Raw genomic sequence first — 9,838 nt, 5'->3', positions numbered from 1 at the left:
AGTCTCAGCCATCTTTAATAAGATATCCAGAGGATTCTAATGCATTCTCAAGTTGGGCTATCACCAATAGAGGATATGTAGAAATAAAGTTGAATTTACTAAAGTTTACTCACATTTCAAATTTATACAAAAAAACTTGTTCTATAGATTTCCCAGCTTTGGAAGTAAGCTCTGAAGACAGCCACACTCTGATTAGTCAACATTTTTTTTTTTTTTTTTGCTCCACTGAAGAAATATTCTTAATTAGGAATGAGGTAAAAAATAAAAATGAGGCTATGTCTTACAGAATCTAAGAGACAAGCTAGAGAGATATGACACAAACACTTAAGATAGCAAAGTAACCACTTAATCAACAATGTGACCTAGTAGTAGCAGGAACCATAAATTATCTGCCGGGGTTTTAGAATATCAAACACGATCCAAAGTTTGAAACATCCAAGGAAATCCATTCCAGTGGCATAGAGGTCATCAGTGTCATACACATAGAACTGTTCCATCATCACTGCTCAAAAATGACCCACAGAACAGGGCCTTTTTCTCATGTTCCATGCAAGGTGCCATGCTGTGCAGATGGGATTTCTGCATTGGTCATGGGAAGAAATATACAACAAGAAATATGATTTCCAAAATCCCATCCTGGTGAAAACATAGGAGGGGAGAGGAGAGAAGAAATGTAATTCCAGATGCCAAATATCACGTGATAGCCCTCTGTGGAGGACAATGACACAAGTGTGGGCTAGAAGATGCCAGTGGGTGTGAATCAGAGGAAAAGCAGATTGGATAGAATTTATTGTATCTAGAAAAGAAATTTTGTTTCGAGTAAGATTAAGTCATTAAATAGACAGCCATAATTGTAAATTCTGATAATTACTTAAATGTATGTAAACAAAAAAAAAAAAAAAAAAAAAGGAAAACATTTTGACAATTAACTGGAGAAATTCACTCTCCTGGAAACCCATCTAGAATCTCCACCCTCTGACACCATGGTCAGCTCCTGCTGTGGCTCCGTCTGCTCTGACCAGAGCTGTGGCCGAAGTTCTGCCAGGAGACCTGCTGCCCGCCCAGCTGCTGCCAGACCATCTGCTGCAGGACCACCTGCTACCGTCCCAGCTGTGGTGTGTCCAGCTGCTGCAGGCCCCAGTGTTGCCAGCCTATCTGCTGTCGCCCCCGCCCCCCCCCCCCCGCCCCCGCTGCATCTCTAGCTGCTGCCGCCCCTCCTGCTGTGGGTCCAGCTATGGTTCCAGCTGCTGCAGGCCTACCTGCTGCATCTCCAGCTGCTGCAGGCCCCGGTGCTGCCAGTCTGTGTGCTGCCAGCCCACCTGCTCCTGCATCTCCAGCTGCTGCCGCCCCTCTTGCTGTGGCTCCAGCTGCTGCCTGCGCCCAGTGTGTGGCCGGGTCTCCTGCCACACCACTTGCTATCGCCCCACCTGTGTCATCTCCACCTGCCCCCGCCCCGTGTGCTGTGCTTCTTCCTGTTGCCGAATCTCTGCCCATGATTTTTGTCATACTAACTATGTCCTCAGAAATCATATAAAATGTGTTGGAGCCAGCCAGTAACTGGGGAATGGGCACAGTGGCCAACTCCTTCTGATTTGGCCTTCAGAGTTGGTGTTCAGTTGTAGGAAGTGACAGATGAAAACATATTTGTCATATGATTTTAACTCAGGCTCAAATACATCTATTCTTAGACCAGTAATGTCTTCATCTGAAGTATACAGATTGTGATGATCTCATATGACATTGTTTTTATATGTTCTTAATAAACACCCATTTCCCTAATACTGAAATCTCCTGATTTGGTAAAGATACAACGTGTGTGTGCATGTGTGTATGTGTACATATCTTTCTCACTTTACATTAAGGATCATCTTGCTTCAAATGAAGGAGAGTATGTTCAGGAACAGTTACTTACATTAGGAGTCCTCCTCAACCTACCTCAAGTCCTTTTTTCTCCCTCTTCTTTCCTTTCCTTTCTTCCTTTCCTCCCTCTGTCCTTTGCTCCTTCCTTCCTTCTTTCTCTCCTGTCTTCCTCTCGAAACACAAGACTTTTTCAGAATACTAAGTATACCTTCTAAATCCAGATTTCTGGAAATTAATAAAGACCATGGCAATTTTTCCATAAAAATTCAAAACTTTCTAGTAAATAGATGCTCAAAACTTAAGTACTTCCAGACTAAAACCCCTTCATAATTTTAGTTTCTCATACTTCTGAGATTTCTCCACCTTCTTGTTGGTTTTATTCTTCCATTTTAGGCTTCATCACCTTCCTTGGTCTTACTTAAGAGAGCATGGGCCCTTAAGACTGCATGAGTCTTTGAGACTTAACTTTCTCATCACCAAAACTCAAGTAAACACGATCCTTCTTAGCTGTGAAAATGTGTCAGAATATATGCAATAGTACTATTTCTACACAACTCTAAGAGTCTATAAGTTTTGTTTCATAATCAGGAGTATATTAAAAACATTTTAAACTCAAAATTTGTTTATATTACCTGTGCTATATTTGTAAATAGTGAACATAACAAAGAGTTTATTATTAGTTCTAGAAAACATTTTGATGTTAACAGACAAAATGGATAGAAGCTGACAGACATCATGTGGGTTTCACTCCAGTGTAGACTGGGAGCTATGTTCTTAGTTTACCATAGAAATGTCTTATACACATTTTCAGATTCACCTTTTTCAACTTACACTGAAATGTTTTGCAGACAGCCCTCTCATTTCATACACTGCTGCTGCTGCTGCTGCTGCGTCGCTTTAGTCGTGTCCGACTCTGTGCGACCCCATAGACGGCAGCCCACCAGGTTCCCCCGTCCCTGGGATTCTCCAGGCAAGAACACTGGAGTGAGTTGCCATTTACTTCTCCAATGCATGAAAGTGAAAAGTGAAAGTGAAGTTGCTCAGTCGTGTCCGACTCTAGCGACCCCATGGACTGCAGCCTACCAGGCTCCTCCGTCCATGGGATTTTCTAGGCAAAAGTACTGGAGTGGGGTGCCGTTGCCTTCTCTGCATTTCATACGCTAGAATTGACAAATGTTTTATCGTCCTATGTGTTTTTCTTTGATAACTGCTAATTAAAGGATACAGACTATAGCTTTAACATTATGCTTTATTAGTTAGTGCTAAATCAAAGAATGGAGGTGTACACTGTCTTTTTCAGTATTAAAATATCTAAGGCTTATAATTTCCTGTTTTTACAACAAGAACTGGGTCACAATGGGAATGAGATGGCCCCTGTATCTGGATAATAAAAGGACTATTTAAAAAGGCTCAGATAGAGTTTAGGGAAAGCAGCACAGAATAGCTCAGCACCCAGGACTCATAATAGCAAGGAACAGCTACCCCTCATCCTATGCAATGACTTGGATGAAGTAGCCCAGGAGTGGCATGTGAGACTTCTTAGGGTTGCTCTATACAGGCACTTAATGTACAACAATTGACACCAGGGAGAGTTATAGTGTTTTAAAAGATCCAAAAGTGACACAGAAGATATTGTAAAAGTAAAAACCGTGAGATAAAATTATGAATCAGAAAGTGTGGCTGGAGTGGTTATTCTGTGGTCCAGTCAACTTTATCTTAGGATGGATTTCAAGTGAATAGAGCATCCACTAAATGTACCCTTCACTCAGTCTCATTTGGCCATGCTAATCCTCTGTTTGGCACTGTTCAAGCCCTTCTAGATGGAAAATAGTAAGCAATAAATCATTTCAGGAAAGTAACACAACTCCTGCAACAAGCTCTGCTTCAGGAATAGCTAAAGCAAAATCATAATTCCCACAAGCTCCTTTAATAGTCCTGTCTGGTTAGTATGTGGGAAGACAGTTCTCAGAAATTAACAGTAGACTTTCAAGGATAAAACAAGATGGTTCCTCTGAACTGTTCAGATGTAATTTATATACAAGAATTTACAGGAAGCACAAGTCTAACAAGACTAATATGTCACCACAGACTTGGATAGTGTCTTCTTTAAAATGCCAGCCTGAGAGTCCACCCAGGTTCAATTTATTTTCTCATGGCAGGGAACCCAGTGTACATTTACTGTTTTGCCACATACAGATATTTGAGTTAACTAGCATATTACCCGGAGAAGGCAATGGCACCCCACTCCACTACTCTTGCCTGGAAAATCCCATGGACAGAGGAGCCTGGAAGGCTGCAGTCCATGGGGTCGCTGAGGGTCAGACACAACTGAGTGACTTCACTTTCCCTTTTCACTTTCATGCATTGGAGAAGGAAATGGCAACCCACTCCAGTGTTCTTGCCTGGAGAATCCCAGGGATGGGGGAGCCTGGTGGGCTGCCATCTGTGGGGTCGCACAGAGTCGGACACAACTGAAGCGACTTAGCAGCAGCAGCAGCAGCAGCATATTACCACAATTTTAGACTTGAACTTGTAGCCATTAAGATCAAATTAATATTATATATATTAATATTCTAATGCATGAAAAATCATTAATGAATTTTAAAAAAGAAGTCTAAAACTAGACACAAATACACAAGAGAATTTAATATATAAAACCAATACAATATTGTAAAGTAATTAACCTCCAATTAAAGTAAATAAATTTATATTAAAAAAAAACTCATTACCAAACCCTCCCCCCCAAAAAATGATATTAATATTTTCAATACATGGGGGAAAATATATTACTTAATGGTGTTGGGCTATGTTCATATCAGATTCAAAAATGCTTAAACTGCATATTCTATATCTGTATAATACCTAATAGACTAGTTGAGGTATTTCAAATTCTAAAAGATGATGCTGTGAAAGTACTATACTCAATATGTCAGCAAATTTGGAAAACTCAGCAGTGGCCACAGGACTGGAAAAGGTCAGTTTTCATTCCAATCCCAAAGAAAGGCCATGCCAAAGAATGTTCAAACTACTGCACAATTCCACTCACCTCACACACTAGCAAAGTCATGCTCAAAATTCTGCAAGCCAGGCTTCAACAGAACGTGAACCAAGAATGTCCAGATGTTCAAGGAGGATTTAGAGAAGGCAGAGGAACCAGAGATCAAATTGCCAACATCTGTTGGATCAGAGGAAAAGCAACAGAGTTCCAGAAAAACACCTACTTCTGCTTTATTGACTATGCCAAAGCCTTTGACTATGTGGATCACAACAAACTGTGGAAAATTCTTAAAGAGATGGGAATACAAGACAACCTGAACTTCCTCCTGAGAAATCTGTATGCAGGTCAAGAAGCAACAGTTAGAACTGGACATGAAACAACGGACTGGCTCCAAATTGGGAAAGGAGTTATATCAAGGCTGTATACTGTCACCTTGTTTATTTAACTTATAAGCAGAATACATCATATAAGCTGAGATCTTAAGCAATCTTAAGCATCATATAAGCACAAGCTAGAATCAAGATTTCTGGGAGAAATATCAATAACCTCAGATATGCAGATGAAACCATCCTTATGGCAGAAAGCAAAGAGGAACTAAACAGCCTCTTGATGAAAGTAAAAGAGGAGAGTGTAAAAGCTGGCTTAAGATTCAACATTCAAAAAACAAATATCATGGCATCTGGTCCCATCACTTCATGACAAATAGACTGGAAAAACAATGGAAACCATGAAAGACTTCATTTTCTTGGGCTCCAAAATTACTGCAGATGGTGATTGCAGCCATGAAATTAAAAGACACTTGCTCCTTGAATGAAAAGCTATGACCAACTCAGATAGCATATTAAAAAGCAGAGACATTACTTTGCCAACAAAGGTCCATCTAGTCAAAGCTATGGTTTTTCCAGTAGTCATGTATGGATGTGAGAATTGGAGATGTATGGCAAAACCAATACAATATTGTAAAGTAAAAAAAAAAAAGTAAATAAATAAAAGAAAAGAAAGCTGAGCACCGAAGAATTGATGTTTTTTGAATTGTAGTGCTGGATAAGACTCTTGAGAGTACCTTGGACTGCAAGGAGATCAAATCAGTCAATCCTAAAGGAAATCAGTCCTGAATGTTCATTGGAAAGACTGATGCTGAAGCTGAAACTCCAATAATTTGGCCACCTGATGTGAAGAACTGACTCATTGAAAAAGACCCTGATGCTGGGAAAGATTGAAGGCAGGGGGAAAAGGGGACAACAGAGGATGAGATGGTTGGATGGCATCACTGACTCAATGAACATGAGTTTGGGTAAACTCCAGGAGTTGGTGATGGACAGGGAGGCCTGGCGTGCTGCAGTCCATGGTGTCACAAAGATTCGGACATGACTGAGCAACTGAACTGAATTAAGAACAATATTTGAAAATATAAAACATGAAACTTTGAACTTCACAAAAGAAACTATGGGACAATGTTTATGCAAATTTACAACTGGATAGATTTTTCAAAGTGTGACACTTGCCCCAGGAGCCATAAAAGAAAAGATGAATAAATTTGAGTATAAATTCAATGCATGAAGCAGGGCACCCAGAGCTGGTGCTCTGGGACAACCCAGAGGGATAGAGTTGGGAGGGAGGTAGAAGGTGGTTTCAGGATGGCGAGACACATGTACACCCATGGGTGATTCACATCGATGTATGGCAAAAACCAACACAATATTGTAAAGTAATTAGCCTCCAATTAAAATAAATAAATTAATTTAAGATGTAAACATCTATGTGGTAAAAACACAGAAGCAAAGTTAAAGAAGAAAGACAAACTAGGAAAAATGTTTGAAATTCACATTATATAAAAAGGCTAATTTTGATAATATACAAAGAGCTCCTGCAAAAATCACTGTATGAAGGCTAAACACAGTGAAAAAACAAAAGCATAATTATAGATATTATGGAATTTTTCCTACAATTTTCCTTGTAGAAAAGGAAAAATACAAATAGCTCTTTAACATATGAAGAATTGTCTAATCTCCTTTACTATACGGTAGGCTGCCGTCTATGGGGTCGGCACAGAGTCAGACACGACTGACGTGATTTAGCAGCAGCAGCAGCCTTTACTATAAGAGAAATGCAGATTAAAATCGCACGGAGGAAGCTTTTCACCTACCATCATGTTGACCAAAATATGTACATAAATAGATGCCTATATATAGAAATATATGTCTATATGTGTATCTATAGATCTGCCTGCATGCCAGAGACCTGGGTTTGATTCCTGGCCCAGTGAGATCCCCTGGAGAAGGAAATGGGAACCCACTCCAGTGTTCTTGCCCGGAGAATCCTTATGGACAGAGGAGCCTGGCAGCCTACAGTCCATGAGGTCACAAGGAGTGGACATAACTGAAGTAACTTAGCATGCAGCATGTAGGCATATTAAGTGCATAACTTTGCCAAATATTCCATTTTAATTTTTTTTCTAATTTTATTTTATTTTTAAACTTTACATAATTTGGCGAAACCATTTTAATTTTTTGATGCATACATCTTTTCCATATCTCCAAGTGATTTCAGTTCCTCTTCTTCTTCTTTGCTTTTTAACATAACTTAACATTTCTGTTAGTCTATCCTTTAAATGTTTAGACTAATATCCCCTAGGAGGTAGGATGGAGAAGGAAATGGCAACCCACTCCAGTATTCTTGCCTGGAGAATCCCATGGACAGGGGAGCCCGGTGGGCTGCCGTCTATGGGGTCGCAAAGAGTTGGGCACAACTGAAGCGACTTAGAAGCAGCAGCAGTAGGAGGTAGGAAGCTTACATATACACTACTGCTAAGTCACTTCAGTCATGTCCGACTCTGTGCGACCCCATAGATGGCAGCCCACCAGGCTCCCCCGTCCCTGGGATTCTCCAGGCAAGAACACTGGAATGGGTTGCCATTTCCTTCTCCAAAGAGTGAAAGTGAAAGTGAAGTCGTTCAGTCAGTCCGACCCTTAGCAACCCCATGGACTGCAGCCTACCAGGTTCCTCCGTCCATGGGATTCTCCAGGCAAGAGTACTGGAGTGGGGTGCCATTGCCTTCTCCAACATATATACATACACACACACATATATATACACACACACACACACACACACATATATATATATACACATATACATATATATACACACACACACACATATATATATGTGTGTGTGTGAGTGTGTGTGAGTGTGTGTGTGTGTGTGTGTGTGTGTGTTCAGTGTCTGACTCTTTGCATCCCCGTGGACTGTAGCCCACCAGGTTCCTCTGTCCATGGAATTTCCCAGGCAAGAATACTGGAGGGGGTTGCCATTTCTTCCTCTAGGAGATCTTCCCAACCCAGGGATCGAACCCACATGTCTTATGTCTGCTGCATTGGCAGGTAAATTTTTTACCGCTAGTGCCATCTGGGACATTTATGTGAATGTATATACATATAAAGTGTATAAATGGCTAAACTGAGATATCTTTTATAACCCTTATGAAGATCCCTCCTTATAGTTCTATTTTCAGTTTGGTCAAAGTATCTGCTGATACTTTCTTTGCAATAACTCTATGATGTTTATTGCCATCACCTGATTCTGAGAGCTCACCTCTCACCCTGACCCAGTTCAACCTTTTAAGCAATGTCTCCCTCATTTTAGCATTTCTAAACGCAGATCAAAAATTAAAATAGTTCATATATAGTGTATATATTTTATTACCTCCCCACCTAAAGACTTAATAGATCTACTCCTTTTTTTTTTTTTCTAGAATTCAAGGCTACACAAGACCTCTCCCACATTCTAGGAACCTCAACTTCTTTCTCATTACTTCTTAAAATAGACTTTCCAGACATACCCCTTTCAGCATCACAAACCAGGGTTATGCCCAATCTCAAATATAGCTCCTTCTTTTAAATCCCCCTTCTGTCCATCTATATGAATAACACATGTTTTCAAGGTCAGTGTGTCTTCTTTGATGGTCTAGACAAAATCTTCACTCATTGCACAGACATCTCCTTTATCAAAAACTCATCTCATTTCAGTCCCTGAAGATATGAAGATGAGTAAATCGGAGTCTTTGTACAAATGGAGTTTATATTCTAGAGTGAGCCAGATACATAAGTGCATCTCTGGTAGAGAATTATATGATAGAGCCCATGAATACACAAAGCACAGCAGAAGTGCATCAGAGGAAGGACTTGACTTTTCATGGCATCAAGGAAGATTTTGGAGGAAGATGGCAGTTGAACTCACTGGTAAAAATCACTAGGAGAATGCTGAACTCACAGGATTTTGCAGGAAGAGGGAATATCAAGAAGATTACCTTCTCTTTCCTAGAATGTTGTTTTTCTCTAAATGCCTGTGGCACTAAAGAGACCTCTAATTTAGCAGCCTAATTATATCTGGTTTTGGTTATAAAGCTTTTTATGGATGCAATTTCTATATAAGTACAGGTAAGATAATGAATGTTATTTATATTCCTCTTAATGCATCTAAGAATATCTTAAGCATAAGTAATACTACAAAAACTGCTAGGCATTTTAGCTCAGAATATTTGAAAAAGATTTTAATAAAATGTCCACAAAGCGTAACTATGACATATTTTGATTCAAAACTATTGTGTCAATTACTGTACCCTAGCCTAGAAGACACATCTGAAGATCAAAGACATTTCTGATTAATCTCAGATGACTGTTTGCTACTTAAAAACACTGAGTCACAGCTAACTGTTTCAAAGTCCATCAGGGTGATGAGAAATAACACAGTTTGGAATGTCATTAGTTCAGTGACCACCCAGTATACACACAATGAATCATAAGTTTTCTCACATTCAAAAAGTAGAGCTTACTTCCATTTCCTCGACAAACACGCCATCTGATTGAAACGTGAAATTTCCACTAGAGATCCTAATCTCATCAGAAACTCTCCCAAAATCATATCAAGGTGAGAAATAAACAAGGAACAGAGGCCCACCGATGTCACACGATACCCAGG

General features: G+C 39.9%; 1 pseudogene; it reads left to right on the top strand.

Annotated features, from left to right (window-relative positions):
• Positions 1-983: 983 nt before the first annotated feature.
• On the top strand, positions 984-1,557 carry LOC113878329 (annotated as a pseudogene).
• The last annotated feature ends 8,281 nt before the right edge of the window (positions 1,558-9,838 follow it).

This window comes from Bos indicus x Bos taurus, chromosome 19 (assembly GCF_003369695.1).
Source record: "Bos indicus x Bos taurus breed Angus x Brahman F1 hybrid chromosome 19, Bos_hybrid_MaternalHap_v2.0, whole genome shotgun sequence".
NCBI lineage: Eukaryota > Metazoa > Chordata > Mammalia > Artiodactyla > Bovidae > Bos > Bos indicus x Bos taurus.
Note: the sequence above shows the minus strand (reverse complement) of the source record. Positions and strands in the feature narration are given on the sequence as shown.